This window comes from Rhinichthys klamathensis, unplaced genomic scaffold, assembly GCF_029890125.1.
Source record: "Rhinichthys klamathensis goyatoka isolate OS25496 unplaced genomic scaffold, OSU_Roscu_1.1 h1tg000236l_1, whole genome shotgun sequence".
Classification (NCBI taxonomy): domain Eukaryota; kingdom Metazoa; phylum Chordata; class Actinopteri; order Cypriniformes; family Leuciscidae; genus Rhinichthys; species Rhinichthys klamathensis.
The window spans coordinates 3,275,001-3,301,340 of record NW_026606759.1 but is presented as its reverse complement, the minus strand read 5'-3'; the positions used below and the strand labels follow the sequence as shown (position 1 = coordinate 3,301,340).

Genomic DNA, 26,340 nt, shown 5'->3' with positions numbered 1-26,340 from the left:
CCCACCATTATACACTTCTCAATACATAAAGGCTTCAACATCATAAAAACCTCTTTTCTTTCCGTTTCCACATTTGGAGCATACACGTTAACTAGTCTAAATTTATCATTTTGAAGTGTAAAATCAATCCCTAATACCCTCCCCTCACCATCATTTTGTATTTGTTTTATATTGCACATCCACCCTTCTCTAATCAACACCGCTACTCCACGGGCTTTTTGTGTGCCATGATTAACATATATTTCTTTGTCCCAAATCCTCTTTATATCGCCCATTATATCATCTGTCCAGTGCGTCTCTTGCAGACATACTACTTGTGCATTCACAACACTCATCACTTGTTTAAACTTGTCCATATCCCTCAAACCATTACAGTTCAAGCATGCAATGCTTAATACTTCACTCATTATGAAAATAATAGAAAATAATAACATAAACATAAACATGTCTCTTGATTAGATTAACGTCTTACTTTTTTGCGTTGCCTTCTCCACCTTCCCCTTTTTTCCTCTTAAGCACATTTGAGACAGTTTCTTTTGTCCCTGTTGAGTCCATTATGTCCACCAAGATAGCCTCCTGTACAATCATCTCTTCTTCCCCTTCTCCTTCTCCTTTTCCACCTTGTACTCCCGCCGACGCTCCTTCTTTTCTCAATCCTCTTTCATGTTGACTTTTGCTCTCATCCTTCTTGTCTCTCCCACCACCGCTGGTTGAGATTTCGTTATCCATCCCAGCTCTTGCGTTATTCCGCTCTCCGCTACTTTTTTCAGATCCTCCTGCTTCCAGAATGCCTTCCAGCTCGCTCCACTCCTCACCTCCATCCTCACCACTTGATATTTGGGTCTCTCCCACTTCGCCATACAGGTCAATAGAGTCTCCAGCCTCCTCTCTGTCGTCATCTTCTTCACTGTTACACACACACAGGTCGTTCTTCTTCCAGCACACAGTGCAGTTCCCTTCGTTGCACTCCCGTGCATAATGCCCTTGTCCACCGCACTTATAGCACCTGAAATTTGGACACTCTTTGACAATGTGTCCTGGCTGTATGCACAGGCGACACACCTTTACTTGCCTGTCGTGCAATACTCGAAAGTGCTCTGTTCCACCCACTGTTTCAAATTTTGTCGAGTACGGAAGCGATTTTACCTTCTCCGTAAACTTGACTTTCAGGAACCTCGTCCCATCAGCAATTCCAGTCCCTGGCCACATCCTCCTTTTAAGTGTCGACGCTGGTGTAACTCCCCAGTCTATTAGCTTCTTTATTATCTCCTCGTCCGTGATGTACGTGGGTAGGTTCAAAAAAGAAACCACAGTCTCACAGTTATTTATCTCCTTTGCCAGTATGCTCCCACTTCGGATTTTTATTCCATCAAGCAACTTCTTCTTTCCTTTCTCCTCCTTCATGGTCAATTCGTACTCCTTGGGATTTTTATATCTGCAACCAATGACTTCACCACACTCTTCTTTTACTTTCCGCAATAATTCCATCATCGTAATTCTTTCATTTCCAACAATCTCTACCATCACTGTTAGTTTCTTCTCATAACTTCGACCTGTTTCTTTGTTTCCATCTTCCATTCTCCTCACCGGCCCCTTGTCCTTCTCTTTGTTTGCCTCCATTTTGCCCGTAGCTCCTCGCGTGTAACTCCACCACCAGAATCACCCCAAACAGCAGCGTGCTGTTTGGGGAGAAACCCCACACCAACTTATAAATTTCTTAAATTATATTCCAGTCCCAAATCAGAAAAAAAATTTAAATAAAAGAAAGGATTTCTCCAAACAAACTTTCCGGACTTTCCTGCACGGAATCTACTGACTTCCTGTTCAGCTCGCTAGCGCTACCAAGGTGGTATGGCCGTAAGCGAAATCTGCTGCCAAAATCTGGCTATTTGAAAGGTTAGAACATTAGTGAAGTAAACAATAAAGCTTACAGCACCTGGTATTCCCAGGCGGTCTCCCATCCAAGTACTAACCAGGCCCGACCTTGCTTAGCTTCCGAGATCAGACGAGATCGGGCGTGCTCAAAGTGGTATGGCCGTAAGCGAAATCTGCTGCCAAAATCTGGCTATTTGAAAGGTTAGAACATTAGTGAAGTAAACAATAAAGCTTACAGCACCTGGTATTCCCAGGCGGTCTCCCATCCAAGTACTAACCAGGCCCGACCTTGCTTAGCTTCCGAGATCAGACGAGATCGGGCGTGCTCAAAGTGGTATGGCCGTAAGCGAAATCTGCTGCCAAAATCGGGCTTTTTGAAGAAAAATTTAAGAGACTCTTTCAGGGTTTCTGAAGAAACTCAGAGAGACTATTTCAGGCTTTTTGAAGAAACAAAGAGACTATTTCCGCCTATTTGAAAAGCTCATTGACTCTTTTTTTTTTTTAAACAATAAAGCTTACAGCACCTGGTATTCCCAGGCGGTCTCCCATCCAAGTACTAACCAGGCCCGACCTTGCTTAGCTTCCGAGATCAGACGAGATCGGGCGTGCTCAAAGTGGTATGGCCGTAAGCGAAATCTGCTGCCAAAATCGGGCTATTTGAAAGGTTAGAACATTAGTGAAGTAAACAATAAAGCTTACAGCACCTGGTATTCCCAGGCGGTCTCCCATCCAAGTACTAACCAGGCCCGACCTTGCTTAGCTTCCGAGATCAGACGAGATCGGGCGTGCTCAAAGTGGTATGGCCGTAAGCGAAATCTGCTGCCAAAATCGGGCTATTTGAAAGGTTAGAACATTAGTGAAGTAAACAATAAAGCTTACAGCACCTGGTATTCCCAGGCGGTCTCCCATCCAAGTACTAACCAGGCCCGACCTTGCTTAGCTTCCGAGATCAGACGAGATCGGGCGTGCTCAAAGTGGTATGGCCGTAAGCGAAATCTGCTGCCAAAATCTGGCTATTTGAAAGGTTAGAACATTAGTGAAGTAAACAATAAAGCTTACAGCACCTGGTATTCCCAGGCGGTCTCCCATCCAAGTACTAACCAGGCCCGACCTTGCTTAGCTTCCGAGATCAGACGAGATCGGGCGTGCTCAAAGTGGTATGGCCGTAAGCGAAATCTGCTGCCAAAATCTGGCTATTTGAAAGGTTAGAACATTAGTGAAGTAAACAATAAAGCTTACAGCACCTGGTATTCCCAGGCGGTCTCCCATCCAAGTACTAACCAGGCCCGACCTTGCTTAGCTTCCGAGATCAGACGAGATCGGGCGTGCTCAAAGTGGTATGGCCGTAAGCGAAATCTGCTGCCAAAATCGGGCTATTTGAAAGGTTAGAACATTAGTGAAGTAAACAATAAAGCTTACAGCACCTGGTATTCCCAGGCGGTCTCCCATCCAAGTACTAACCAGGCCCGACCTTGCTTAGCTTCCGAGATCAGACGAGATCGGGCGTGCTCAAAGTGGTATGGCCGTAAGCGAAATCTGCTGCCAAAATCGGGCTTTTTGAAGAAAAATTTAAGAGACTCTTTCAGGGTTTCTGAAGAAACTCAGAGAGACTATTTCAGGCTTTTTGAAGAAACAAAGAGACTATTTCCGCCTATTTGAAAAGCTCATTGACTCTTTTTTTTTTTTTTTTTTTTTTAAACAATAAAGCTTACAGCACCTGGTATTCCCAGGCGGTCTCCCATCCAAGTACTAACCAGGCCCGACCTTGCTTAGCTTCCGAGATCAGACGAGATCGCGCGTGCTTTTTTTTTTTTTTATCAGACGAGATCGGGCGTGCTTTTTTTCTTTTTTTCTTTTTTATTATCAAAAATATCAAAATAATTTTACATTTCACAAAGAAAATACATCATTACAACAATTAGCATGTTACATTGAATACACTGGTAATTGCTCAAAAGTTGATGTTCATTTTCTTTCCATCATCCACATTTATCAGGTCACAATCCTTTAAAAAATACTCTTCAAAAACATCCTCCTCCACATACTTCCACATCAGGTAAGCATTTTTCCTCAGCACCTGTTTGAACATTGTACATATTTCCACATTTTTCCCTTCATTAAACGCTAAGTTCCTCCTTGCCCATACTGCGTATCTTGCATGGCTCAATATGTAGTTACAAAGATTAACTTTCTTATCTTTATTACCCACAGAATCTCCAAATAAAAACAGTGTTTTCCACTCATCTTGCCCAACATTTTTCCCCCAGTTCTCCTTTAATATTTCTTTTAACTTTCCATGGAAGTCCTCAAGTTCTCTGCACTCTAAAAATATATGCATCAGTGTCTCTGGAGCAGATTTACACACATCACAATCCCTACTTATGTTCCTATTTATCTGGTGAAGTACCACTTTCGTGTAAATTCTGTTGTGTCTTAACTTAAAGTCCAAGTTTTCACACTCAAGTCCATTGTATTTCACACACAGATTCTTCCAAATTTCTTTGACATTTAAACCAGGGAACACCTTCTGCCACACAATTTCTGATGCTGGTACTTTTATCTCCTTTTTCAACATGAACTTATACATCATATTAGTGGACACTCCTTCCAGTAATTTTTCCCCATCACCTCCATCAAAATACAAAACTGGCAATCCCCACTCCCCAGGTTTAACAGTTTCGTTTTCAATTCTCTTTGTCCAGGCTCTGGGCAAGCTCATTTTGATGTTTTCACACATCGAGTCCACTTTTGACATTTCAATATCATCATTCCATCCCACAACACAATCATATATAGCTCTATTAGGTAAAAACCCTCTTACGTACTCGTATGCTAGATCTTTTACTTGTCTCACTCCTGCTTTTATATACAACTTGTCATAAAACATTCTCTCTTTCATTTTAATTCTTGGATTTAAAAAAATTGGCTGATTTAAAACTTGATTTATATTCTCACATTCAAATTTTACATTTCCTAAAACTTCTGCCCATGCACTAAGCACTTCCTGGTAAAACAGCGGCACTTTATCATACATTGGCTTTTTTAGTACCATAAAAAGCCCTTCTTGACTTGACTTGACTTGACAGACTTTATTGTCATTCAGAATACAACAAGTGCATACAGAACGAAATTTCGTTTGCATAGGCCACAAATTTCTTACAGTTTCAATTTTACAGTGTAAATGTTCATCCCAAAAATTTGTACAAACAGTTTATAATAAATATATAAATAGCAGAGTATAAATAATTTAGCCCTCTAAACATCTAACTCAATATTTGACAGTAGTCAAGTATAAAACCAGCAGTACTATGGATTATTTATTAGTATTTAACAGTCTGATGGCTTGGGGTACAAAGCTGTTGTAAAACCTGGAGGTCCGACACCGAATGCTGCGAAACCTCTTTCTGGAGGCCAGCGGACTAAACAGACCGTACTGGGGGTGAGAGGGGTCCCCGCAAATTTTCCTGGCCCGAGAGACACTGCAATGTCCTGAATGGAGGGAAGAGAGGTGCCGATGATTCTCTCCGCTGTCTTCACCACCCTTCTTACATCCTTCCAGTCAGAGGCCCTACAGCCTCCACACCACACTGAGATACAGCTGGTCAAGATGCTCTCTATGGTGCTTCTGTAAAATCTTCCCCACACCCACTACATTTGTCCAACACCTCCTTCATATAACCCTTCCATCCATACTCCTCTTTCCCACATAAATACTTTTTCACCACTTTCACCCTTATTGCCTTCTTTTTAACTTCTAAATCAATCAATTCTAATCCTCCTTCTTTTTTGCTCGCGATTAATGTTTTCCTTGCTATTTTCACTCCCTTCCCTCCCCACATAAAATCATTCGTTATTTCAGTCACCTCATTCATTACCCATTGTGGCAAATCAACTGCACCTAAAATATAGTTACATTTGGAAAGCAATAAAGAGTTCACCAGCATGACTTTCCCTCTTAACATAACTTCCCTTAATTTCCAAAATTGGAGTTCTTGTTTAATTTTATTTAAAACCCCTGTCCATGTGGCATCCCTTGCATTCTTAGCATTTTCTCCAATCTGCACACCTAAAATATTAACATAACCCAATGTAGTTTTAAAAGGTATATCAAACCCTCTTAAGTCTACCCCTCCTATGCTCATTATTTCAGACTTTTCTACATTTATTTTTGCTCCTGACGCTTTCCCATATATTTCTATGTGCCCCATTATCTTTTTTATACTCTCTACATCCCTAATCGTAAATGTCGTGTCATCCGCATATTGGTGTATCACACTCTCACAACTGTTTGGAATTTTAATGCCCCTTATCTTTTTATCTGCTCGTACCATTATCGCTAACGGTTCAACCGAGATTGAGTATAGCAATGCAGACATCGGACATCCTTGTCTCACTGATCTCTCGAGCGGAAAAGGGTCTGTTAAAACTCCATTTACCTTCACACAACTTTGGGCTTTACTGTATAACAGACTTATCCATCCCAGCATTCTATTCCCGAACCCAAATCTCCTCATTGTTTGTTCTAAAAAGTCGTGTTCCACTCTATCGAATGCCTTGTTTAGATCTACACATAAAATTATTCCACCTTCCCCATCCTCCCCCATCCTGCACACAACATCCCTTACTGTGCAAACTGTGTCGGTTATATCCCTTCCTGGGATGCTATAGGCCTGATTTGGTGCTATTATGGTCCCTATTACTTTCTTTAGTCTGTTTGCTAAAATCTTTGTTAAAATTTTATACTCTGTGTTTAAAAGACTTAGAGGCCTATAATTTTCTAATTTGAGCGGACTCCCTTTATTTTTATAAAGAATCGTTATCATCCCTGTACACATAGATTTTGGCACTTCTTTTTTGTCCTCCATTTCCGTATACATTCTCAACAATATCGGTGCCAAAATTTTCATAAAAGTTTGATAAAATTCATGTGTTAAACCATCCGCTCCTGGGCTTTTATTTGGCTTTGTCTGTCTGATTGCCTCTTCTACCTCTTCTAGAGTTATGTCTCCCTCACACAACTCCCTATCCCCATCCTTAAGACTTATATTTACATGATCTAATACCTTATCTATATCATCTTGTTTTACATTCCCTTTCTTAAATAAATTACTATAAAACTCTTCTACCCTTTCTATTATTTCTACATAATCCGTAACTTTCCCCCCTTCTCCATTTTCCAACTCCGTAATGAACTTTCTCCCCTGTTTTTTCTTCTCTAAATTCATAAAATATTTTGTACATCTCTCTCCTTCTAAAACATATTGTGCCCTACTTCTTATTTTTGCACCTTCACATTTTTCTTTTTCACACACCTCAATTTCTGCTTTTATCTGACAATAATGTTCCTTTGTATATTCAGGATTATTTTCAATTTTCCCGGCTTCTTCCTCCAATAACCTATACATATTGCCTAGTTTGCATTTTCTCATGTAATTCCTCTGTTTAGAGTATCTAATACTTACTCTTTTTATTTCCTTTTTTAATATACCCCACCATTTACATATATTTTCTTCGTATAAGTAGTTTTCCATTTCATCCTTAATACATTTCTCTATTCTTCTTCTGTACGCATCTTCCCTCAATAAGGCAGAATTTAAACACCACGTACCCCCACCTTTTATTTTTGAGTTTCCCCCTAATTTGACTGTCATTACTGCATGGTCACTTATACCTTTAAAATTATAACATACACTCTTTATATTTTGTAAAATGTCCCTTTTAACCAGACATAGATCTATTCTACTTTGCTTTAATTCACCCATCACCATTTGCCTCCTTGAAAATTCTCTCTTAAAAGGGTTTTCCTCCCTCCAGGCATCTACCATATCTTTACTCTGCATTAAACCTTTTAAACATTTGCTAGAAGTATCTTCTTTAAACACCATATTTTTAGCCATGTCTAATCTAGTACATTTCACATTAAAATCACCCACCATTATACACTTCTCAATACATAAAGGCTTCAACATCATAAAAACCTCTTTTCTTTCCGTTTCCACATTTGGAGCATACACGTTAACTAGTCTAAATTTATCATTTTGAAGTGTAAAATCAATCCCTAATACCCTCCCCTCACCATCATTTTGTATTTGTTTTATATTGCACATCCACCCTTCTCTAATCAACACCGCTACTCCACGGGCTTTTTGTGTGCCATGATTAACATATATTTCTTTGTCCCAAATCCTCTTTATATCGCCCATTATATCATCTGTCCAGTGCGTCTCTTGCAGACATACTACTTGTGCATTCACAACACTCATCACTTGTTTAAACTTGTCCATATCCCTCAAACCATTACAGTTCAAGCATGCAATGCTTAATACTTCACTCATTATGAAAATAATAGAAAATAATAACATAAACATAAACATGTCTCTTGATTAGATTAACGTCTTACTTTTTTGCGTTGCCTTCTCCACCTTCCCCTTTTTTCCTCTTAAGCACATTTGAGACAGTTTCTTTTGTCCCTGTTGAGTCCATTATGTCCACCAAGATAGCCTCCTGTACAATCATCTCTTCTTCCCCTTCTCCTTCTCCTTTTCCACCTTGTACTCCCGCCGACGCTCCTTCTTTTCTCAATCCTCTTTCATGTTGACTTTTGCTCTCATCCTTCTTGTCTCTCCCACCACCGCTGGTTGAGATTTCGTTATCCATCCCAGCTCTTGCGTTATTCCGCTCTCCGCTACTTTTTTCAGATCCTCCTGCTTCCAGAATGCCTTCCAGCTCGCTCCACTCCTCACCTCCATCCTCACCACTTGATATTTGGGTCTCTCCCACTTCGCCATACAGGTCAATAGAGTCTCCAGCCTCCTCTCTGTCGTCATCTTCTTCACTGTTACACACACACAGGTCGTTCTTCTTCCAGCACACAGTGCAGTTCCCTTCGTTGCACTCCCGTGCATAATGCCCTTGTCCACCGCACTTATAGCACCTGAAATTTGGACACTCTTTGACAATGTGTCCTGGCTGTATGCACAGGCGACACACCTTTACTTGCCTGTCGTGCAATACTCGAAAGTGCTCTGTTCCACCCACTGTTTCAAATTTTGTCGAGTACGGAAGCGATTTTACCTTCTCCGTAAACTTGACTTTCAGGAACCTCGTCCCATCAGCAATTCCAGTCCCTGGCCACATCCTCCTTTTAAGTGTCGACGCTGGTGTAACTCCCCAGTCTATTAGCTTCTTTATTATCTCCTCGTCCGTGATGTACGTGGGTAGGTTCAAAAAAGAAACCACAGTCTCACAGTTATTTATCTCCTTTGCCAGTATGCTCCCACTTCGGATTTTTATTCCATCAAGCAACTTCTTCTTTCCTTTCTCCTCCTTCATGGTCAATTCGTACTCCTTGGGATTTTTATATCTGCAACCAATGACTTCACCACACTCTTCTTTTACTTTCCGCAATAATTCCATCATCGTAATTCTTTCATTTCCAACAATCTCTACCATCACTGTTAGTTTCTTCTCATAACTTCGACCTGTTTCTTTGTTTCCATCTTCCATTCTCCTCACCGGCCCCTTGTCCTTCTCTTTGTTTGCCTCCATTTTGCCCGTAGCTCCTCGCGTGTAACTCCACCACCAGAATCACCCCAAACAGCAGCGTGCTGTTTGGGGAGAAACCCCACACCAACTTATAAATTTCTTAAATTATATTCCAGTCCCAAATCAGAAAAAAAAATTAAATAAAAGAAAGGATTTCTCCAAACAAACTTTCCGGACTTTCCTGCACGGAATCTACTGACTTCCTGTTCAGCTCGCTAGCGCTACCAAGGTGGTATGGCCGTAAGCGAAATCTGCTGCCAAAATCTGGCTATTTGAAAGGTTAGAACATTAGTGAAGTAAACAATAAAGCTTACAGCACCTGGTATTCCCAGGCGGTCTCCCATCCAAGTACTAACCAGGCCCGACCTTGCTTAGCTTCCGAGATCAGACGAGATCGGGCGTGCTCAAAGTGGTATGGCCGTAAGCGAAATCTGCTGCCAAAATCTGGCTATTTGAAAGGTTAGAACATTAGTGAAGTAAACAATAAAGCTTACAGCACCTGGTATTCCCAGGCGGTCTCCCATCCAAGTACTAACCAGGCCCGACCTTGCTTAGCTTCCGAGATCAGACGAGATCGGGCGTGCTCAAAGTGGTATGGCCGTAAGCGAAATCTGCTGCCAAAATCGGGCTTTTTGAAGAAAAATTTAAGAGACTCTTTCAGGGTTTCTGAAGAAACTCAGAGAGACTATTTCAGGCTTTTTGAAGAAACAAAGAGACTATTTCCGCCTATTTGAAAAGCTCATTGACTCTTTTTTTTTTTTAAACAATAAAGCTTACAGCACCTGGTATTCCCAGGCGGTCTCCCATCCAAGTACTAACCAGGCCCGACCTTGCTTAGCTTCCGAGATCAGACGAGATCGGGCGTGCTCAAAGTGGTATGGCCGTAAGCGAAATCTGCTGCCAAAATCGGGCTATTTGAAAGGTTAGAACATTAGTGAAGTAAACAATAAAGCTTACAGCACCTGGTATTCCCAGGCGGTCTCCCATCCAAGTACTAACCAGGCCCGACCTTGCTTAGCTTCCGAGATCAGACGAGATCGGGCGTGCTCAAAGTGGTATGGCCGTAAGCGAAATCTGCTGCCAAAATCGGGCTATTTGAAAGGTTAGAACATTAGTGAAGTAAACAATAAAGCTTACAGCACCTGGTATTCCCAGGCGGTCTCCCATCCAAGTACTAACCAGGCCCGACCTTGCTTAGCTTCCGAGATCAGACGAGATCGGGCGTGCTCAAAGTGGTATGGCCGTAAGCGAAATCTGCTGCCAAAATCTGGCTATTTGAAAGGTTAGAACATTAGTGAAGTAAACAATAAAGCTTACAGCACCTGGTATTCCCAGGCGGTCTCCCATCCAAGTACTAACCAGGCCCGACCTTGCTTAGCTTCCGAGATCAGACGAGATCGGGCGTGCTCAAAGTGGTATGGCCGTAAGCGAAATCTGCTGCCAAAATCTGGCTATTTGAAAGGTTAGAACATTAGTGAAGTAAACAATAAAGCTTACAGCACCTGGTATTCCCAGGCGGTCTCCCATCCAAGTACTAACCAGGCCCGACCTTGCTTAGCTTCCGAGATCAGACGAGATCGGGCGTGCTCAAAGTGGTATGGCCGTAAGCGAAATCTGCTGCCAAAATCGGGCTATTTGAAAGGTTAGAACATTAGTGAAGTAAACAATAAAGCTTACAGCACCTGGTATTCCCAGGCGGTCTCCCATCCAAGTACTAACCAGGCCCGACCTTGCTTAGCTTCCGAGATCAGACGAGATCGGGCGTGCTCAAAGTGGTATGGCCGTAAGCGAAATCTGCTGCCAAAATCGGGCTTTTTGAAGAAAAATTTAAGAGACTCTTTCAGGGTTTCTGAAGAAACTCAGAGAGACTATTTCAGGCTTTTTGAAGAAACAAAGAGACTATTTCCGCCTATTTGAAAAGCTCATTGACTCTTTTTTTTTTTTTTTTTTTTTTAAACAATAAAGCTTACAGCACCTGGTATTCCCAGGCGGTCTCCCATCCAAGTACTAACCAGGCCCGACCTTGCTTAGCTTCCGAGATCAGACGAGATCGCGCGTGCTTTTTTTTTTTTTTATCAGACGAGATCGGGCGTGCTTTTTTTCTTTTTTTCTTTTTTATTATCAAAAATATCAAAATAATTTTACATTTCACAAAGAAAATACATCATTACAACAATTAGCATGTTACATTGAATACACTGGTAATTGCTCAAAAGTTGATGTTCATTTTCTTTCCATCATCCACATTTATCAGGTCACAATCCTTTAAAAAATACTCTTCAAAAACATCCTCCTCCACATACTTCCACATCAGGTAAGCATTTTTCCTCAGCACCTGTTTGAACATTGTACATATTTCCACATTTTTCCCTTCATTAAACGCTAAGTTCCTCCTTGCCCATACTGCGTATCTTGCATGGCTCAATATGTAGTTACAAAGATTAACTTTCTTATCTTTATTACCCACAGAATCTCCAAATAAAAACAGTGTTTTCCACTCATCTTGCCCAACATTTTTCCCCCAGTTCTCCTTTAATATTTCTTTTAACTTTCCATGGAAGTCCTCAAGTTCTCTGCACTCTAAAAATATATGCATCAGTGTCTCTGGAGCAGATTTACACACATCACAATCCCTACTTATGTTCCTATTTATCTGGTGAAGTACCACTTTCGTGTAAATTCTGTTGTGTCTTAACTTAAAGTCCAAGTTTTCACACTCAAGTCCATTGTATTTCACACACAGATTCTTCCAAATTTCTTTGACATTTAAACCAGGGAACACCTTCTGCCACACAATTTCTGATGCTGGTACTTTTATCTCCTTTTTCAACATGAACTTATACATCATATTAGTGGACACTCCTTCCAGTAATTTTTCCCCATCACCTCCATCAAAATACAAAACTGGCAATCCCCACTCCCCAGGTTTAACAGTTTCGTTTTCAATTCTCTTTGTCCAGGCTCTGGGCAAGCTCATTTTGATGTTTTCACACATCGAGTCCACTTTTGACATTTCAATATCATCATTCCATCCCACAACACAATCATATATAGCTCTATTAGGTAAAAACCCTCTTACGTACTCGTATGCTAGATCTTTTACTTGTCTCACTCCTGCTTTTATATACAACTTGTCATAAAACATTCTCTCTTTCATTTTAATTCTTGGATTTAAAAAAATTGGCTGATTTAAAACTTGATTTATATTCTCACATTCAAATTTTACATTTCCTAAAACTTCTGCCCATGCACTAAGCACTTCCTGGTAAAACAGCGGCACTTTATCATACATTGGCTTTTTTAGTACCATAAAAAGCCCTTCTTGACTTGACTTGACTTGACAGACTTTATTGTCATTCAGAATACAACAAGTGCATACAGAACGAAATTTCGTTTGCATAGGCCACAAATTTCTTACAGTTTCAATTTTACAGTGTAAATGTTCATCCCAAAAATTTGTACAAACAGTTTATAATAAATATATAAATAGCAGAGTATAAATAATTTAGCCCTCTAAACATCTAACTCAATATTTGACAGTAGTCAAGTATAAAACCAGCAGTACTATGGATTATTTATTAGTATTTAACAGTCTGATGGCTTGGGGTACAAAGCTGTTGTAAAACCTGGAGGTCCGACACCGAATGCTGCGAAACCTCTTTCTGGAGGCCAGCGGACTAAACAGACCGTACTGGGGGTGAGAGGGGTCCCCGCAAATTTTCCTGGCCCGAGAGACACTGCAATGTCCTGAATGGAGGGAAGAGAGGTGCCGATGATTCTCTCCGCTGTCTTCACCACCCTTCTTACATCCTTCCAGTCAGAGGCCCTACAGCCTCCACACCACACTGAGATACAGCTGGTCAAGATGCTCTCTATGGTGCTTCTGTAAAATCTTCCCCACACCCACTACATTTGTCCAACACCTCCTTCATATAACCCTTCCATCCATACTCCTCTTTCCCACATAAATACTTTTTCACCACTTTCACCCTTATTGCCTTCTTTTTAACTTCTAAATCAATCAATTCTAATCCTCCTTCTTTTTTGCTCGCGATTAATGTTTTCCTTGCTATTTTCACTCCCTTCCCTCCCCACATAAAATCATTCGTTATTTCAGTCACCTCATTCATTACCCATTGTGGCAAATCAACTGCACCTAAAATATAGTTACATTTGGAAAGCAATAAAGAGTTCACCAGCATGACTTTCCCTCTTAACATAACTTCCCTTAATTTCCAAAATTGGAGTTCTTGTTTAATTTTATTTAAAACCCCTGTCCATGTGGCATCCCTTGCATTCTTAGCATTTTCTCCAATCTGCACACCTAAAATATTAACATAACCCAATGTAGTTTTAAAAGGTATATCAAACCCTCTTAAGTCTACCCCTCCTATGCTCATTATTTCAGACTTTTCTACATTTATTTTTGCTCCTGACGCTTTCCCATATATTTCTATGTGCCCCATTATCTTTTTTATACTCTCTACATCCCTAATCGTAAATGTCGTGTCATCCGCATATTGGTGTATCACACTCTCACAACTGTTTGGAATTTTAATGCCCCTTATCTTTTTATCTGCTCGTACCATTATCGCTAACGGTTCAACCGAGATTGAGTATAGCAATGCAGACATCGGACATCCTTGTCTCACTGATCTCTCGAGCGGAAAAGGGTCTGTTAAAACTCCATTTACCTTCACACAACTTTGGGCTTTACTGTATAACAGACTTATCCATCCCAGCATTCTATTCCCGAACCCAAATCTCCTCATTGTTTGTTCTAAAAAGTCGTGTTCCACTCTATCGAATGCCTTGTTTAGATCTACACATAAAATTATTCCACCTTCCCCATCCTCCCCCATCCTGCACACAACATCCCTTACTGTGCAAACTGTGTCGGTTATATCCCTTCCTGGGATGCTATAGGCCTGATTTGGTGCTATTATGGTCCCTATTACTTTCTTTAGTCTGTTTGCTAAAATCTTTGTTAAAATTTTATACTCTGTGTTTAAAAGACTTAGAGGCCTATAATTTTCTAATTTGAGCGGACTCCCTTTATTTTTATAAAGAATCGTTATCATCCCTGTACACATAGATTTTGGCACTTCTTTTTTGTCCTCCATTTCCGTATACATTCTCAACAATATCGGTGCCAAAATTTTCATAAAAGTTTGATAAAATTCATGTGTTAAACCATCCGCTCCTGGGCTTTTATTTGGCTTTGTCTGTCTGATTGCCTCTTCTACCTCTTCTAGAGTTATGTCTCCCTCACACAACTCCCTATCCCCATCCTTAAGACTTATATTTACATGATCTAATACCTTATCTATATCATCTTGTTTTACATTCCCTTTCTTAAATAAATTACTATAAAACTCTTCTACCCTTTCTATTATTTCTACATAATCCGTAACTTTCCCCCCTTCTCCATTTTCCAACTCCGTAATGAACTTTCTCCCCTGTTTTTTCTTCTCTAAATTCATAAAATATTTTGTACATCTCTCTCCTTCTAAAACATATTGTGCCCTACTTCTTATTTTTGCACCTTCACATTTTTCTTTTTCACACACCTCAATTTCTGCTTTTATCTGACAATAATGTTCCTTTGTATATTCAGGATTATTTTCAATTTTCCCGGCTTCTTCCTCCAATAACCTATACATATTGCCTAGTTTGCATTTTCTCATGTAATTCCTCTGTTTAGAGTATCTAATACTTACTCTTTTTATTTCCTTTTTTAATATACCCCACCATTTACATATATTTTCTTCGTATAAGTAGTTTTCCATTTCATCCTTAATACATTTCTCTATTCTTCTTCTGTACGCATCTTCCCTCAATAAGGCAGAATTTAAACACCACGTACCCCCACCTTTTATTTTTGAGTTTCCCCCTAATTTGACTGTCATTACTGCATGGTCACTTATACCTTTAAAATTATAACATACACTCTTTATATTTTGTAAAATGTCCCTTTTAACCAGACATAGATCTATTCTACTTTGCTTTAATTCACCCATCACCATTTGCCTCCTTGAAAATTCTCTCTTAAAAGGGTTTTCCTCCCTCCAGGCATCTACCATATCTTTACTCTGCATTAAACCTTTTAAACATTTGCTAGAAGTATCTTCTTTAAACACCATATTTTTAGCCATGTCTAATCTAGTACATTTCACATTAAAATCACCCACCATTATACACTTCTCAATACATAAAGGCTTCAACATCATAAAAACCTCTTTTCTTTCCGTTTCCACATTTGGAGCATACACGTTAACTAGTCTAAATTTATCATTTTGAAGTGTAAAATCAATCCCTAATACCCTCCCCTCACCATCATTTTGTATTTGTTTTATATTGCACATCCACCCTTCTCTAATCAACACCGCTACTCCACGGGCTTTTTGTGTGCCATGATTAACATATATTTCTTTGTCCCAAATCCTCTTTATATCGCCCATTATATCATCTGTCCAGTGCGTCTCTTGCAGACATACTACTTGTGCATTCACAACACTCATCACTTGTTTAAACTTGTCCATATCCCTCAAACCATTACAGTTCAAGCATGCAATGCTTAATACTTCACTCATTATGAAAATAATAGAAAATAATAACATAAACATAAACATGTCTCTTGATTAGATTAACGTCTTACTTTTTTGCGTTGCCTTCTCCACCTTCCCCTTTTTTCCTCTTAAGCACATTTGAGACAGTTTCTTTTGTCCCTGTTGAGTCCATTATGTCCACCAAGATAGCCTCCTGTACAATCATCTCTTCTTCCCCTTCTCCTTCTCCTTTTCCACCTTGTACTCCCGCCGACGCTCCTTCTTTTCTCAATCCTCTTTCATGTTGACTTTTGCTCTCATCCTTCTTGTCTCTCCCACCACCGCTGGTTGAGATTTCGTTATCCATCCCAGCTCTTGCGTTATTCCGCTCTCCGCTACTTTTTTCAGATCCTCCTGCTTCCAGAATGCCTTCCAGCTCGCTCCACTCCTCACCTCCATCCTCACCACTTGATATTTGGGTCTCTCCCACTTCGCCATACAGGTCAATAGAGTCTCCAGCCTCCTCTCTGTCGTCATCTTCTTCACTGTTACACACACACAGGTCGTTCTTCTTCCAGCACACAGTGCAGTTCCCTTCGTTGCACTCCCGTGCATAATGCCCTTGTCCACCGCACTTATAGCACCTGAAATTTGGACACTCTTTGACAATGTGTCCTGGCTGTATGCACAGGCGACACACCTTTACTTGCCTGTCGTGCAATACTCGAAAGTGCTCTGTTCCACCCACTGTTTCAAATTTTGTCGAGTACGGAAGCGATTTTACCTTCTCCGTAAACTTGACTTTCAGGAACCTCGTCCCATCAGCAATTCCAGTCCCTGGCCACATCCTCCTTTTAAGTGTCGACGCTGGTGTAACTCCCCAGTCTATTAGCTTCTTTATTATCTCCTCGTCCGTGATGTACGTGGGTAGGTTCAAAAAAGAAACCACAGTCTCACAGTTATTTATCTCCTTTGCCAGTATGCTCCCACTTCGGATTTTTATTCCATCAAGCAACTTCTTCTTTCCTTTCTCCTCCTTCATGGTCAATTCGTACTCCTTGGGATTTTTATATCTGCAACCAATGACTTCACCACACTCTTCTTTTACTTTCCGCAATAATTCCATCATCGTAATTCTTTCATTTCCAACAATCTCTACCATCACTGTTAGTTTCTTCTCATAACTTCGACCTGTTTCTTTGTTTCCATCTTCCATTCTCCTCACCGGCCCCTTGTCCTTCTCTTTGTTTGCCTCCATTTTGCCCGTAGCTCCTCGCGTGTAACTCCACCACCAGAATCACCCCAAACAGCAGCGTGCTGTTTGGGGAGAAACCCCACACCAACTTATAAATTTCTTAAATTATATTCCAGTCCCAAATCAGAAAAAAAAATTAAATAAAAGAAAGGATTTCTCCAAACAAACTTTCCGGACTTTCCTGCACGGAATCTACTGACTTCCTGTTCAGCTCGCTAGCGCTACCAAGGTGGTATGGCCGTAAGCGAAATCTGCTGCCAAAATCTGGCTATTTGAAAGGTTAGAACATTAGTGAAGTAAACAATAAAGCTTACAGCACCTGGTATTCCCAGGCGGTCTCCCATCCAAGTACTAACCAGGCCCGACCTTGCTTAGCTTCCGAGATCAGACGAGATCGGGCGTGCTCAAAGTGGTATGGCCGTAAGCGAAATCTGCTGCCAAAATCTGGCTATTTGAAAGGTTAGAACATTAGTGAAGTAAACAATAAAGCTTACAGCACCTGGTATTCCCAGGCGGTCTCCCATCCAAGTACTAACCAGGCCCGACCTTGCTTAGCTTCCGAGATCAGACGAGATCGGGCGTGCTCAAAGTGGTATGGCCGTAAGCGAAATCTGCTGCCAAAATCGGGCTTTTTGAAGAAAAATTTAAGAGACTCTTTCAGGGTTTCTGAAGAAACTCAGAGAGACTATTTCAGGCTTTTTGAAGAAACAAAGAGACTATTTCCGCCTATTTGAAAAGCTCATTGACTCTTTTTTTTTTTTAAACAATAAAGCTTACAGCACCTGGTATTCCCAGGCGGTCTCCCATCCAAGTACTAACCAGGCCCGACCTTGCTTAGCTTCCGAGATCAGACGAGATCGGGCGTGCTCAAAGTGGTATGGCCGTAAGCGAAATCTGCTGCCAAAATCGGGCTATTTGAAAGGTTAGAACATTAGTGAAGTAAACAATAAAGCTTACAGCACCTGGTATTCCCAGGCGGTCTCCCATCCAAGTACTAACCAGGCCCGACCTTGCTTAGCTTCCGAGATCAGACGAGATCGGGCGTGCTCAAAGTGGTATGGCCGTAAGCGAAATCTGCTGCCAAAATCGGGCTATTTGAAAGGTTAGAACATTAGTGAAGTAAACAATAAAGCTTACAGCACCTGGTATTCCCAGGCGGTCTCCCATCCAAGTACTAACCAGGCCTGACCTTGCTTAGCTTCCGAGATCAGACGAGATCGGGCGTGCTCAAAGTGGTATGGCCGTAAGCGAAATCTGCTGCCAAAATCGGGCTATTTGAAAGGTTAGAACATTAGTGAAGTAAACAATAAAGCTTACAGCACCTGGTATTCCCAGGCGGTCTCCCATCCAAGTACTAACCAGGCCCGACCTTGCTTAGCTTCCGAGATCAGACGAGATCGGGCGTGCTCAAAGTGGTATGGCCGTAAGCGAAATCTGCTGCCAAAATCGGGCTATTTGAAAGGTTAGAACATTAGTGAAGTAAACAATAAAGCTTACAGCACCTGGTATTCCCAGGCGGTCTCCCATCCAAGTACTAACCAGGCCCGACCTTGCTTAGCTTCCGAGATCAGACGAGATCGGGCGTGCTCAAAGTGGTATGGCCGTAAGCGAAATCTGCTGCCAAAATCTGGCTATTTGAAAGGTTAGAACATTAGTGAAGTAAACAATAAAGCTTACAGCACCTGGTATTCCCAGGCGGTCTCCCATCCAAGTACTAACCAGGCCCGACCTTGCTTAGCTTCCGAGATCAGACGAGATCGGGCGTGCTCAAAGTGGTATGGCCGTAAGCGAAATCTGCTGCCAAAATCTGGCTATTTGAAAGGTTAGAACATTAGTGAAGTAAACAATAAAGCTTACAGCACCTGGTATTCCCAGGCGGTCTCCCATCCAAGTACTAACCAGGCCCGACCTTGCTTAGCTTCCGAGATCAGACGAGATCGGGCGTGCTCAAAGTGGTATGGCCGTAAGCGAAATCTGCTGCCAAAATCGGGCTATTTGAAAGGTTAGAACATTAGTGAAGTAAACAATAAAGCTTACAGCACCTGGTATTCCCAGGCGGTCTCCCATCCAAGTACTAACCAGGCCCGACCTTGCTTAGCTTCCGAGATCAGACGAGATCGGGCGTGCTCAAAGTGGTATGGCCGTAAGCGAAATCTGCTGCCAAAATCGGGCTTTTTGAAGAAAAATTTAAGAGACTCTTTCAGGGTTTCTGAAGAAACTCAGAGAGACTATTTCAGGCTTTTTGAAGAAACAAAGAGACTATTTCCGCCTATTTGAAAAGCTCATTGACTCTTTTTTTTTTTTAAACAATAAAGCTTACAGCACCTGGTATTCCCAGGCGGTCTCCCATCCAAGTACTAACCAGGCCCGACCTTGCTTAGCTTCCGAGATCAGACGAGATCGCGCGTGCTTTTTTTTTTTTTTATCAGACGAGATCGGGCGTGCTTTTTTTCTTTTTTTCTTTTTTATTATCAAAAATATCAAAATAATTTTACATTTCACAAAGAAAATACATCATTACAACAATTAGCATGTTACATTGAATACACTGGTAATTGCTCAAAAGTTGATGTTCATTTTCTTTCCATCATCCACATTTATCAGGTCACAATCCTTTAAAAAATACTCTTCAAAAACATCCTCCTCCACATACTTCCACATCAGGTAAGCATTTTTCCTCAGCACCTGTTTGAACATTGTACATATTTCCACATTTTTCCCTTCATTAAACGCTAAGTTCCTCCTTGCCCATACTGCGTATCTTGCATGGCTCAATATGTAGTTACAAAGATTAACTTTCTTATCTTTATTACCCACAGAATCTCCAAATAAAAACAGTGTTTTCCACTCATCTTGCCCAACATTTTTCCCCCAGTTCTCCTTTAATATTTCTTTTAACTTTCCATGGAAGTCCTCAAGTTCTCTGCACTCTAAAAATATATGCATCAGTGTCTCTGGAGCAGATTTACACACATCACAATCCCTACTTATGTTCCTATTTATCTGGTGAAGTACCACTTTCGTGTAAATTCTGTTGTGTCTTAACTTAAAGTCCAAGTTTTCACACTCAAGTCCATTGTATTTCACACACAGATTCTTCCAAATTTCTTTGACATTTAAACCAGGGAACACCTTCTGCCACACAATTTCTGATGCTGGTACTTTTATCTCCTTTTTCAACATGAACTTATACATCATATTAGTGGACACTCCTTCCAGTAATTTTTCCCCATCACCTCCATCAAAATACAAAACTGGCAATCCCCACTCCCCAGGTTTAACAGTTTCGTTTTCAATTCTCTTTGTCCAGGCTCTGGGCAAGCTCATTTTGATGTTTTCACACATCGAGTCCACTTTTGACATTTCAATATCATCATTCCATCCCACAACACAATCATATATAGCTCTATTAGGTAAAAACCCTCTTACGTACTCGTATGCTAGATCTTTTACTTGTCTCACTCCTGCTTTTATATACAACTTGTCATAAAACATTCTCTCTTTCATTTTAATTCTTGGATTTAAAAAAATTGGCTGATTTAAAACTTGATTTATATTCTCACATTCAAATTTTACATTTCCTAAAACTTCTGCCCATGCACTAAGCACTTCCTGGTAAAACAGCGGCACTTTATCATACATTGGCTTTTTTAGTACCATAAAAAGCCCTTCTTGACTTGACTTGACTTGACAGACTTTATTGTCATTCAGAATACAACAAGTGCATACAGAACGAAATTTCGTTTGCATAGGCCACAAATTTCTTACAGTTTCAATTTTACAGTGTAAATGTTCATCCCAAAAATTTGTACAAACAGTTTATAATAAATATATAAATAGCAGAGTATAAATAATTTAGCCCTCTAAACATCTAACTCAATATTTGACAGTAGTCAAGTATAAAACCAGCAGTACTATGGATTATTTATTAGTATTTAACAGTCTGATGGCTTGGGGTACAAAGCTGTTGTAAAACCTGGAGGTCCGACACCGAATGCTGCGAAACCTCTTTCTGGAGGCCAGCGGACTAAACAGACCGTACTGGGGGTGAGAGGGGTCCCCGCAAATTTTCCTGGCCCGAGAGACACTGCAATGTCCTGAATGGAGGGAAGAGAGGTGCCGATGATTCTCTCCGCTGTCTTCACCACCCTTCTTACATCCTTCCAGTCAGAGGCCCTACAGCCTCCACACCACACTGAGATACAGCTGGTCAAGATGCTCTCTATGGTGCTTCTGTAAAATCTTCCCCACACCCACTACATTTGTCCAACACCTCCTTCATATAACCCTTCCATCCATACTCCTCTTTCCCACATAAATACTTTTTCACCACTTTCACCCTTATTGCCTTCTTTTTAACTTCTAAATCAATCAATTCTAATCCTCCTTCTTTTTTGCTCGCGATTAATGTTTTCCTTGCTATTTTCACTCCCTTCCCTCCCCACATAAAATCATTCGTTATTTCAGTCACCTCATTCATTACCCATTGTGGCAAATCAACTGCACCTAAAATATAGTTACATTTGGAAAGCAATAAAGAGTTCACCAGCATGACTTTCCCTCTTAACATAACTTCCCTTAATTTCCAAAATTGGAGTTCTTGTTTAATTTTATTTAAAACCCCTGTCCATGTGGCATCCCTTGCATTCTTAGCATTTTCTCCAATCTGCACACCTAAAATATTAACATAACCCAATGTAGTTTTAAAAGGTATATCAAACCCTCTTAAGTCTACCCCTCCTATGCTCATTATTTCAGACTTTTCTACATTTATTTTTGCTCCTGACGCTTTCCCATATATTTCTATGTGCCCCATTATCTTTTTTATACTCTCTACATCCCTAATCGTAAATGTCGTGTCATCCGCATATTGGTGTATCACACTCTCACAACTGTTTGGAATTTTAATGCCCCTTATCTTTTTATCTGCTCGTACCATTATCGCTAACGGTTCAACCGAGATTGAGTATAGCAATGCAGACATCGGACATCCTTGTCTCACTGATCTCTCGAGCGGAAAAGGGTCTGTTAAAACTCCATTTACCTTCACACAACTTTGGGCTTTACTGTATAACAGACTTATCCATCCCAGCATTCTATTCCCGAACCCAAATCTCCTCATTGTTTGTTCTAAAAAGTCGTGTTCCACTCTATCGAATGCCTTGTTTAGATCTACACATAAAATTATTCCACCTTCCCCATCCTCCCCCATCCTGCACACAACATCCCTTACTGTGCAAACTGTGTCGGTTATATCCCTTCCTGGGATGCTATAGGCCTGATTTGGTGCTATTATGGTCCCTATTACTTTCTTTAGTCTGTTTGCTAAAATCTTTGTTAAAATTTTATACTCTGTGTTTAAAAGACTTAGAGGCCTATAATTTTCTAATTTGAGCGGACTCCCTTTATTTTTATAAAGAATCGTTATCATCCCTGTACACATAGATTTTGGCACTTCTTTTTTGTCCTCCATCTCCGTATACATTCTCAACAATATCGGTGCCAAAATTTTCATAAAAGTTTGATAAAATTCATGTGTTAAACCATCCGCTCCTGGGCTTTTATTTGGCTTTGTCTGTCTGATTGCCTCTTCTACCTCTTCTAGAGTTATGTCTCCCTCACACAACTCCCTATCCCCATCCTTAAGACTTATATTTACATGATCTAATACCTTATCTATATCATCTTGTTTTACATTCCCTTTCTTAAATAAATTACTATAAAACTCTTCTACCCTTTCTATTATTTCTACATAATCCGTAACTTTCCCCCCTTCTCCATTTTCCAACTCCGTAATGAACTTTCTCCCCTGTTTTTTCTTCTCTAAATTCATAAAATATTTTGTACATCTCTCTCCTTCTAAAACATATTGTGCCCTACTTCTTATTTTTGCACCTTCACATTTTTCTTTTTCACACACCTCAATTTCTGCTTTTATCTGACAATAATGTTCCTTTGTATATTCAGGATTATTTTCAATTTTCCCGGCTTCTTCCTCCAATAACCTATACATATTGCCTAGTTTGCATTTTCTCATGTAATTCCTCTGTTTAGAGTATCTAATACTTACTCTTTTTATTTCCTTTTTTAATATACCCCACCATTTACATATATTTTCTTCGTATAAGTAGTTTTCCATTTCATCCTTAATACATTTCTCTATTCTTCTTCTGTACGCATCTTCCCTCAATAAGGCAGAATTTAAACACCACGTACCCCCACCTTTTATTTTTGAGTTTCCCCCTAATTTGACTGTCATTACTGCATGGTCACTTATACCTTTAAAATTATAACATACACTCTTTATATTTTGTAAAATGTCCCTTTTAACCAGACATAGATCTATTCTACTTTGCTTTAATTCACCCATCACCATTTGCCTCCTTGAAAATTCTCTCTTAAAAGGGTTTTCCTCCCTCCAGGCATCTACCATATCTTTACTCTGCATTAAACCTTTTAAACATTTCCTAGAAGTATCTTCTTTAAACACCATATTTTTAGCCATGTCTAATCTAGTACATTTCACATTAAAATCACCCACCATTATACACTTCTCAATACATAAAGGCTTCAACATCATAAAAACCTCTTTTCTTTCCGTTTCCACATTTGGAGCATACACGTTAACTAGTCTAAATTTATCATTTTGAAGTGTAAAATCAATCCCTAATACCCTCCCCTCACCATCATTTTGTATTTGTTTTATATTGCACATCCACCCTTCTCTAATCAACACCGCTACTCCACGGGCTTTTTGTGTGCCATGATTAACATATATTTCTTTGTCCCAAATCCTCTTTATATCGCCCATTATATCATCTGTCCAGTGCGTCTCTTGCAGACATACTACTTGTGCATTCACAACACTCATCACTTGTTTAAACTTGTCCATATCCCTCAAACCATTACAGTTCAAGCATGCAATGCTTAATACTTCACTCATTATGAAAATAATAGAAAATAATAACATAAACATAAACATGTCTCTTGATTAGATTAACGTCTTACTTTTTTGCGTTGCCTTCTCCACCTTCCCCTTTTTTCCTCTTAAGCACATTTGAGACAGTTTCTTTTGTCCCTGTTGAGTCCATTATGTCCACCAAGATAGCCTCCTGTACAATCATCTCTTCTTCCCCTTCTCCTTCTCCTTTTCCACCTTGTACTCCCGCCGACGCTCCTTCTTTTCTCAATCCTCTTTCATGTTGACTTTTGCTCTCATCCTTCTTGTCTCTCCCACCACCGCTGGTTGAGATTTCGTTATCCATCCCAGCTCTTGCGTTATTCCGCTCTCCGCTACTTTTTTCAGATCCTCCTGCTTCCAGAATGCCTTCCAGCTCGCTCCACTCCTCACCTCCATCCTCACCACTTGATATTTGGGTCTCTCCCACTTCGCCATACAGGTCAATAGAGTCTCCAGCCTCCTCTCTGTCGTCATCTTCTTCACTGTTACACACACACAGGTCGTTCTTCTTCCAGCACACAGTGCAGTTCCCTTCGTTGCACTCCCGTGCATAATGCCCTTGTCCACCGCACTTATAGCACCTGAAATTCGGACACTCTTTGACAATGTGTCCTGGCTGTATGCACAGGCGACACACCTTTACTTGCCTGTCGTGCAATACTCGAAAGTGCTCTGTTCCACCCACTGTTTCAAATTTTGTCGAGTACGGAAGCGATTTTACCTTCTCCGTAAACTTGACTTTCAGGAACCTCGTCCCATCAGCAATTCCAGTCCCTGGCCACATCCTCCTTTTAAGTGTCGACGCTGGTGTAACTCCCCAGTCAGCTTCTTTATTATCTCCTCGTCCGTGATGTACGTGGGTAGGTTCAAAAAAGAAACCACAGTCTCACAGTTATTTATCTCCTTTGCCAGTATGCTCCCACTTCGGATTTTTATTCCATCAAGCAACTTCTTCTTTCCTTTCTCCTCCTTCATGGTCAATTCGTACTCCTTGGGATTTTTATATCTGCAACCAATGACTTCACCACACTCTTCTTTTACTTTCCGCAATAATTCCATCATCGTAATTCTTTCATTTCCAACAATCTCTACCATCACTGTTAGTTTCTTCTCATAACTTCGACCTGTTTCTTTGTTTCCATCTTCCATTCTCCTCACCGGCCCCTTGTCCTTCTCTTTGTTTGCCTCCATTTTGCCCGTAGCTCCTCGCGTGTAACTCCACCACCAGAATCACCCCAAACAGCAGCGTGCTGTTTGGGGAGAAACCCCACACCAACTTATAAATTTCTTAAATTATATTCCAGTCCCAAATCAGAAAAAAAATTTAAATAAAAGAAAGGATTTCTCCAAACAAACTTTCCGGACTTTCCTGCACGGAATCTACTGACTTCCTGTTCAGCTCGCTAGCGCTACCAAGGTGGTATGGCCGTAAGCGAAATCTGCTGCCAAAATCTGGCTATTTGAAAGGTTAGAACATTAGTGAAGTAAACAATAAAGCTTACAGCACCTGGTATTCCCAGGCGGTCTCCCATCCAAGTACTAACCAGGCCCGACCTTGCTTAGCTTCCGAGATCAGACGAGATCGGGCGTGCTCAAAGTGGTATGGCCGTAAGCGAAATCTGCTGCCAAAATCTGGCTATTTGAAAGGTTAGAACATTAGTGAAGTAAACAATAAAGCTTACAGCACCTGGTATTCCCAGGCGGTCTCCCATCCAAGTACTAACCAGGCCCGACCTTGCTTAGCTTCCGAGATCAGACGAGATCGGGCGTGCTCAAAGTGATATGGCCGTAAGCGAAATCTGCTGCCAAAATCGGGCTTTTTGAAGAAAAATTTAAGAGACTCTTTCAGGGTTTCTGAAGAAACTCAGAGAGACTATTTCAGGCTTTTTGAAGAAACAAAGAGACTATTTCCGCCTATTTGAAAAGCTCATTGACTCTTTTTTTTTTTTTTTTTTTAAACAATAAAGCTTACAGCACCTGGTATTCCCAGGCGGTCTCCCATCCAAGTACTAACCAGGCCCGACCTTGCTTAGCTTCCGAGATCAGACGAGATCGGGCGTGCTCAAAGTGGTATGGCCGTAAGCGAAATCTGCTGCCAAAATCGGGCTATTTGAAAGGTTAGAACATTAGTGAAGTAAACAATAAAGCTTACAGCA

At 40.6% G+C, this 26,340-nt stretch overlaps 30 non-coding genes across 30 annotated transcripts in view; all 30 read right to left on the bottom strand.

The window, feature by feature from the left end:
• Window positions 1-1,924: 1,924 nt before the first annotated feature.
• LOC130100205 (5S ribosomal RNA) lies at window positions 1,925-2,043 on the bottom strand. Its single transcript, XR_008808841.1, has one exon. It is a non-coding gene; the product is annotated as a 5S ribosomal RNA (ribosomal RNA).
• Window positions 2,044-2,104: 61 nt separating this feature from the next.
• LOC130100204 (5S ribosomal RNA) lies at window positions 2,105-2,223 on the bottom strand. Its single transcript, XR_008808840.1, has one exon. It is a non-coding gene; the product is annotated as a 5S ribosomal RNA (ribosomal RNA).
• Window positions 2,224-2,387: 164 nt separating this feature from the next.
• On the bottom strand, window positions 2,388-2,506 carry LOC130100203 (5S ribosomal RNA). Its single transcript, XR_008808839.1, has one exon. It is a non-coding gene; the product is annotated as a 5S ribosomal RNA (ribosomal RNA).
• A 61-nt stretch (window positions 2,507-2,567) lies between these two features.
• Window positions 2,568-2,686, bottom strand: LOC130100201 (5S ribosomal RNA). Its single transcript, XR_008808837.1, has one exon. It is a non-coding gene; the product is annotated as a 5S ribosomal RNA (ribosomal RNA).
• Window positions 2,687-2,747: 61 nt separating this feature from the next.
• LOC130100200 (5S ribosomal RNA) lies at window positions 2,748-2,866 on the bottom strand. Its single transcript, XR_008808836.1, has one exon. It is a non-coding gene; the product is annotated as a 5S ribosomal RNA (ribosomal RNA).
• Window positions 2,867-2,927: 61 nt separating this feature from the next.
• LOC130100199 (5S ribosomal RNA) lies at window positions 2,928-3,046 on the bottom strand. Its single transcript, XR_008808835.1, has one exon. It is a non-coding gene; the product is annotated as a 5S ribosomal RNA (ribosomal RNA).
• Window positions 3,047-3,107: 61 nt separating this feature from the next.
• Window positions 3,108-3,226, bottom strand: LOC130100188 (5S ribosomal RNA). Its single transcript, XR_008808823.1, has one exon. It is a non-coding gene; the product is annotated as a 5S ribosomal RNA (ribosomal RNA).
• A 61-nt stretch (window positions 3,227-3,287) lies between these two features.
• Window positions 3,288-3,406, bottom strand: LOC130100181 (5S ribosomal RNA). The gene has a single exon (XR_008808817.1). It is a non-coding gene; the product is annotated as a 5S ribosomal RNA (ribosomal RNA).
• A 6,321-nt stretch (window positions 3,407-9,727) lies between these two features.
• LOC130100180 (5S ribosomal RNA) lies at window positions 9,728-9,846 on the bottom strand. Its single transcript, XR_008808816.1, has one exon. It is a non-coding gene; the product is annotated as a 5S ribosomal RNA (ribosomal RNA).
• A 61-nt stretch (window positions 9,847-9,907) lies between these two features.
• Window positions 9,908-10,026, bottom strand: LOC130100179 (5S ribosomal RNA). The gene has a single exon (XR_008808815.1). It is a non-coding gene; the product is annotated as a 5S ribosomal RNA (ribosomal RNA).
• Window positions 10,027-10,190: 164 nt separating this feature from the next.
• Window positions 10,191-10,309, bottom strand: LOC130100178 (5S ribosomal RNA). Its single transcript, XR_008808814.1, has one exon. It is a non-coding gene; the product is annotated as a 5S ribosomal RNA (ribosomal RNA).
• Window positions 10,310-10,370: 61 nt separating this feature from the next.
• On the bottom strand, window positions 10,371-10,489 carry LOC130100177 (5S ribosomal RNA). Its single transcript, XR_008808813.1, has one exon. It is a non-coding gene; the product is annotated as a 5S ribosomal RNA (ribosomal RNA).
• Window positions 10,490-10,550: 61 nt separating this feature from the next.
• Window positions 10,551-10,669, bottom strand: LOC130100168 (5S ribosomal RNA). Its single transcript, XR_008808806.1, has one exon. It is a non-coding gene; the product is annotated as a 5S ribosomal RNA (ribosomal RNA).
• Window positions 10,670-10,730: 61 nt separating this feature from the next.
• On the bottom strand, window positions 10,731-10,849 carry LOC130100156 (5S ribosomal RNA). The gene has a single exon (XR_008808794.1). It is a non-coding gene; the product is annotated as a 5S ribosomal RNA (ribosomal RNA).
• A 61-nt stretch (window positions 10,850-10,910) lies between these two features.
• Window positions 10,911-11,029, bottom strand: LOC130100144 (5S ribosomal RNA). Its single transcript, XR_008808783.1, has one exon. It is a non-coding gene; the product is annotated as a 5S ribosomal RNA (ribosomal RNA).
• A 61-nt stretch (window positions 11,030-11,090) lies between these two features.
• LOC130100132 (5S ribosomal RNA) lies at window positions 11,091-11,209 on the bottom strand. Its single transcript, XR_008808772.1, has one exon. It is a non-coding gene; the product is annotated as a 5S ribosomal RNA (ribosomal RNA).
• Window positions 11,210-17,530: 6,321 nt separating this feature from the next.
• LOC130100120 (5S ribosomal RNA) lies at window positions 17,531-17,649 on the bottom strand. Its single transcript, XR_008808761.1, has one exon. It is a non-coding gene; the product is annotated as a 5S ribosomal RNA (ribosomal RNA).
• Window positions 17,650-17,710: 61 nt separating this feature from the next.
• Window positions 17,711-17,829, bottom strand: LOC130100108 (5S ribosomal RNA). Its single transcript, XR_008808750.1, has one exon. It is a non-coding gene; the product is annotated as a 5S ribosomal RNA (ribosomal RNA).
• Window positions 17,830-17,993: 164 nt separating this feature from the next.
• On the bottom strand, window positions 17,994-18,112 carry LOC130100096 (5S ribosomal RNA). The gene has a single exon (XR_008808739.1). It is a non-coding gene; the product is annotated as a 5S ribosomal RNA (ribosomal RNA).
• A 61-nt stretch (window positions 18,113-18,173) lies between these two features.
• LOC130100085 (5S ribosomal RNA) lies at window positions 18,174-18,292 on the bottom strand. The gene has a single exon (XR_008808728.1). It is a non-coding gene; the product is annotated as a 5S ribosomal RNA (ribosomal RNA).
• A 61-nt stretch (window positions 18,293-18,353) lies between these two features.
• Window positions 18,354-18,472, bottom strand: LOC130100128 (5S ribosomal RNA). Its single transcript, XR_008808769.1, has one exon. It is a non-coding gene; the product is annotated as a 5S ribosomal RNA (ribosomal RNA).
• A 61-nt stretch (window positions 18,473-18,533) lies between these two features.
• On the bottom strand, window positions 18,534-18,652 carry LOC130100073 (5S ribosomal RNA). Its single transcript, XR_008808716.1, has one exon. It is a non-coding gene; the product is annotated as a 5S ribosomal RNA (ribosomal RNA).
• Window positions 18,653-18,713: 61 nt separating this feature from the next.
• On the bottom strand, window positions 18,714-18,832 carry LOC130100062 (5S ribosomal RNA). The gene has a single exon (XR_008808705.1). It is a non-coding gene; the product is annotated as a 5S ribosomal RNA (ribosomal RNA).
• Window positions 18,833-18,893: 61 nt separating this feature from the next.
• Window positions 18,894-19,012, bottom strand: LOC130100050 (5S ribosomal RNA). Its single transcript, XR_008808693.1, has one exon. It is a non-coding gene; the product is annotated as a 5S ribosomal RNA (ribosomal RNA).
• A 61-nt stretch (window positions 19,013-19,073) lies between these two features.
• Window positions 19,074-19,192, bottom strand: LOC130100037 (5S ribosomal RNA). The gene has a single exon (XR_008808681.1). It is a non-coding gene; the product is annotated as a 5S ribosomal RNA (ribosomal RNA).
• A 61-nt stretch (window positions 19,193-19,253) lies between these two features.
• Window positions 19,254-19,372, bottom strand: LOC130100025 (5S ribosomal RNA). The gene has a single exon (XR_008808670.1). It is a non-coding gene; the product is annotated as a 5S ribosomal RNA (ribosomal RNA).
• A 6,307-nt stretch (window positions 19,373-25,679) lies between these two features.
• Window positions 25,680-25,798, bottom strand: LOC130100014 (5S ribosomal RNA). Its single transcript, XR_008808659.1, has one exon. It is a non-coding gene; the product is annotated as a 5S ribosomal RNA (ribosomal RNA).
• Window positions 25,799-25,859: 61 nt separating this feature from the next.
• LOC130100107 (5S ribosomal RNA) lies at window positions 25,860-25,978 on the bottom strand. The gene has a single exon (XR_008808749.1). It is a non-coding gene; the product is annotated as a 5S ribosomal RNA (ribosomal RNA).
• Window positions 25,979-26,149: 171 nt separating this feature from the next.
• Window positions 26,150-26,268, bottom strand: LOC130100002 (5S ribosomal RNA). The gene has a single exon (XR_008808648.1). It is a non-coding gene; the product is annotated as a 5S ribosomal RNA (ribosomal RNA).
• A 61-nt stretch (window positions 26,269-26,329) lies between these two features.
• Window positions 26,330-26,340, bottom strand: part of LOC130100043 (5S ribosomal RNA) — a 119-nt gene continuing 108 nt past the window's right edge. Inside the window, exon 1 of the ribosomal RNA XR_008808687.1 lies at window positions 26,330-26,340. This exon is cut by the window's right edge and continues 108 nt beyond it. This is a non-coding gene — a ribosomal RNA (5S ribosomal RNA).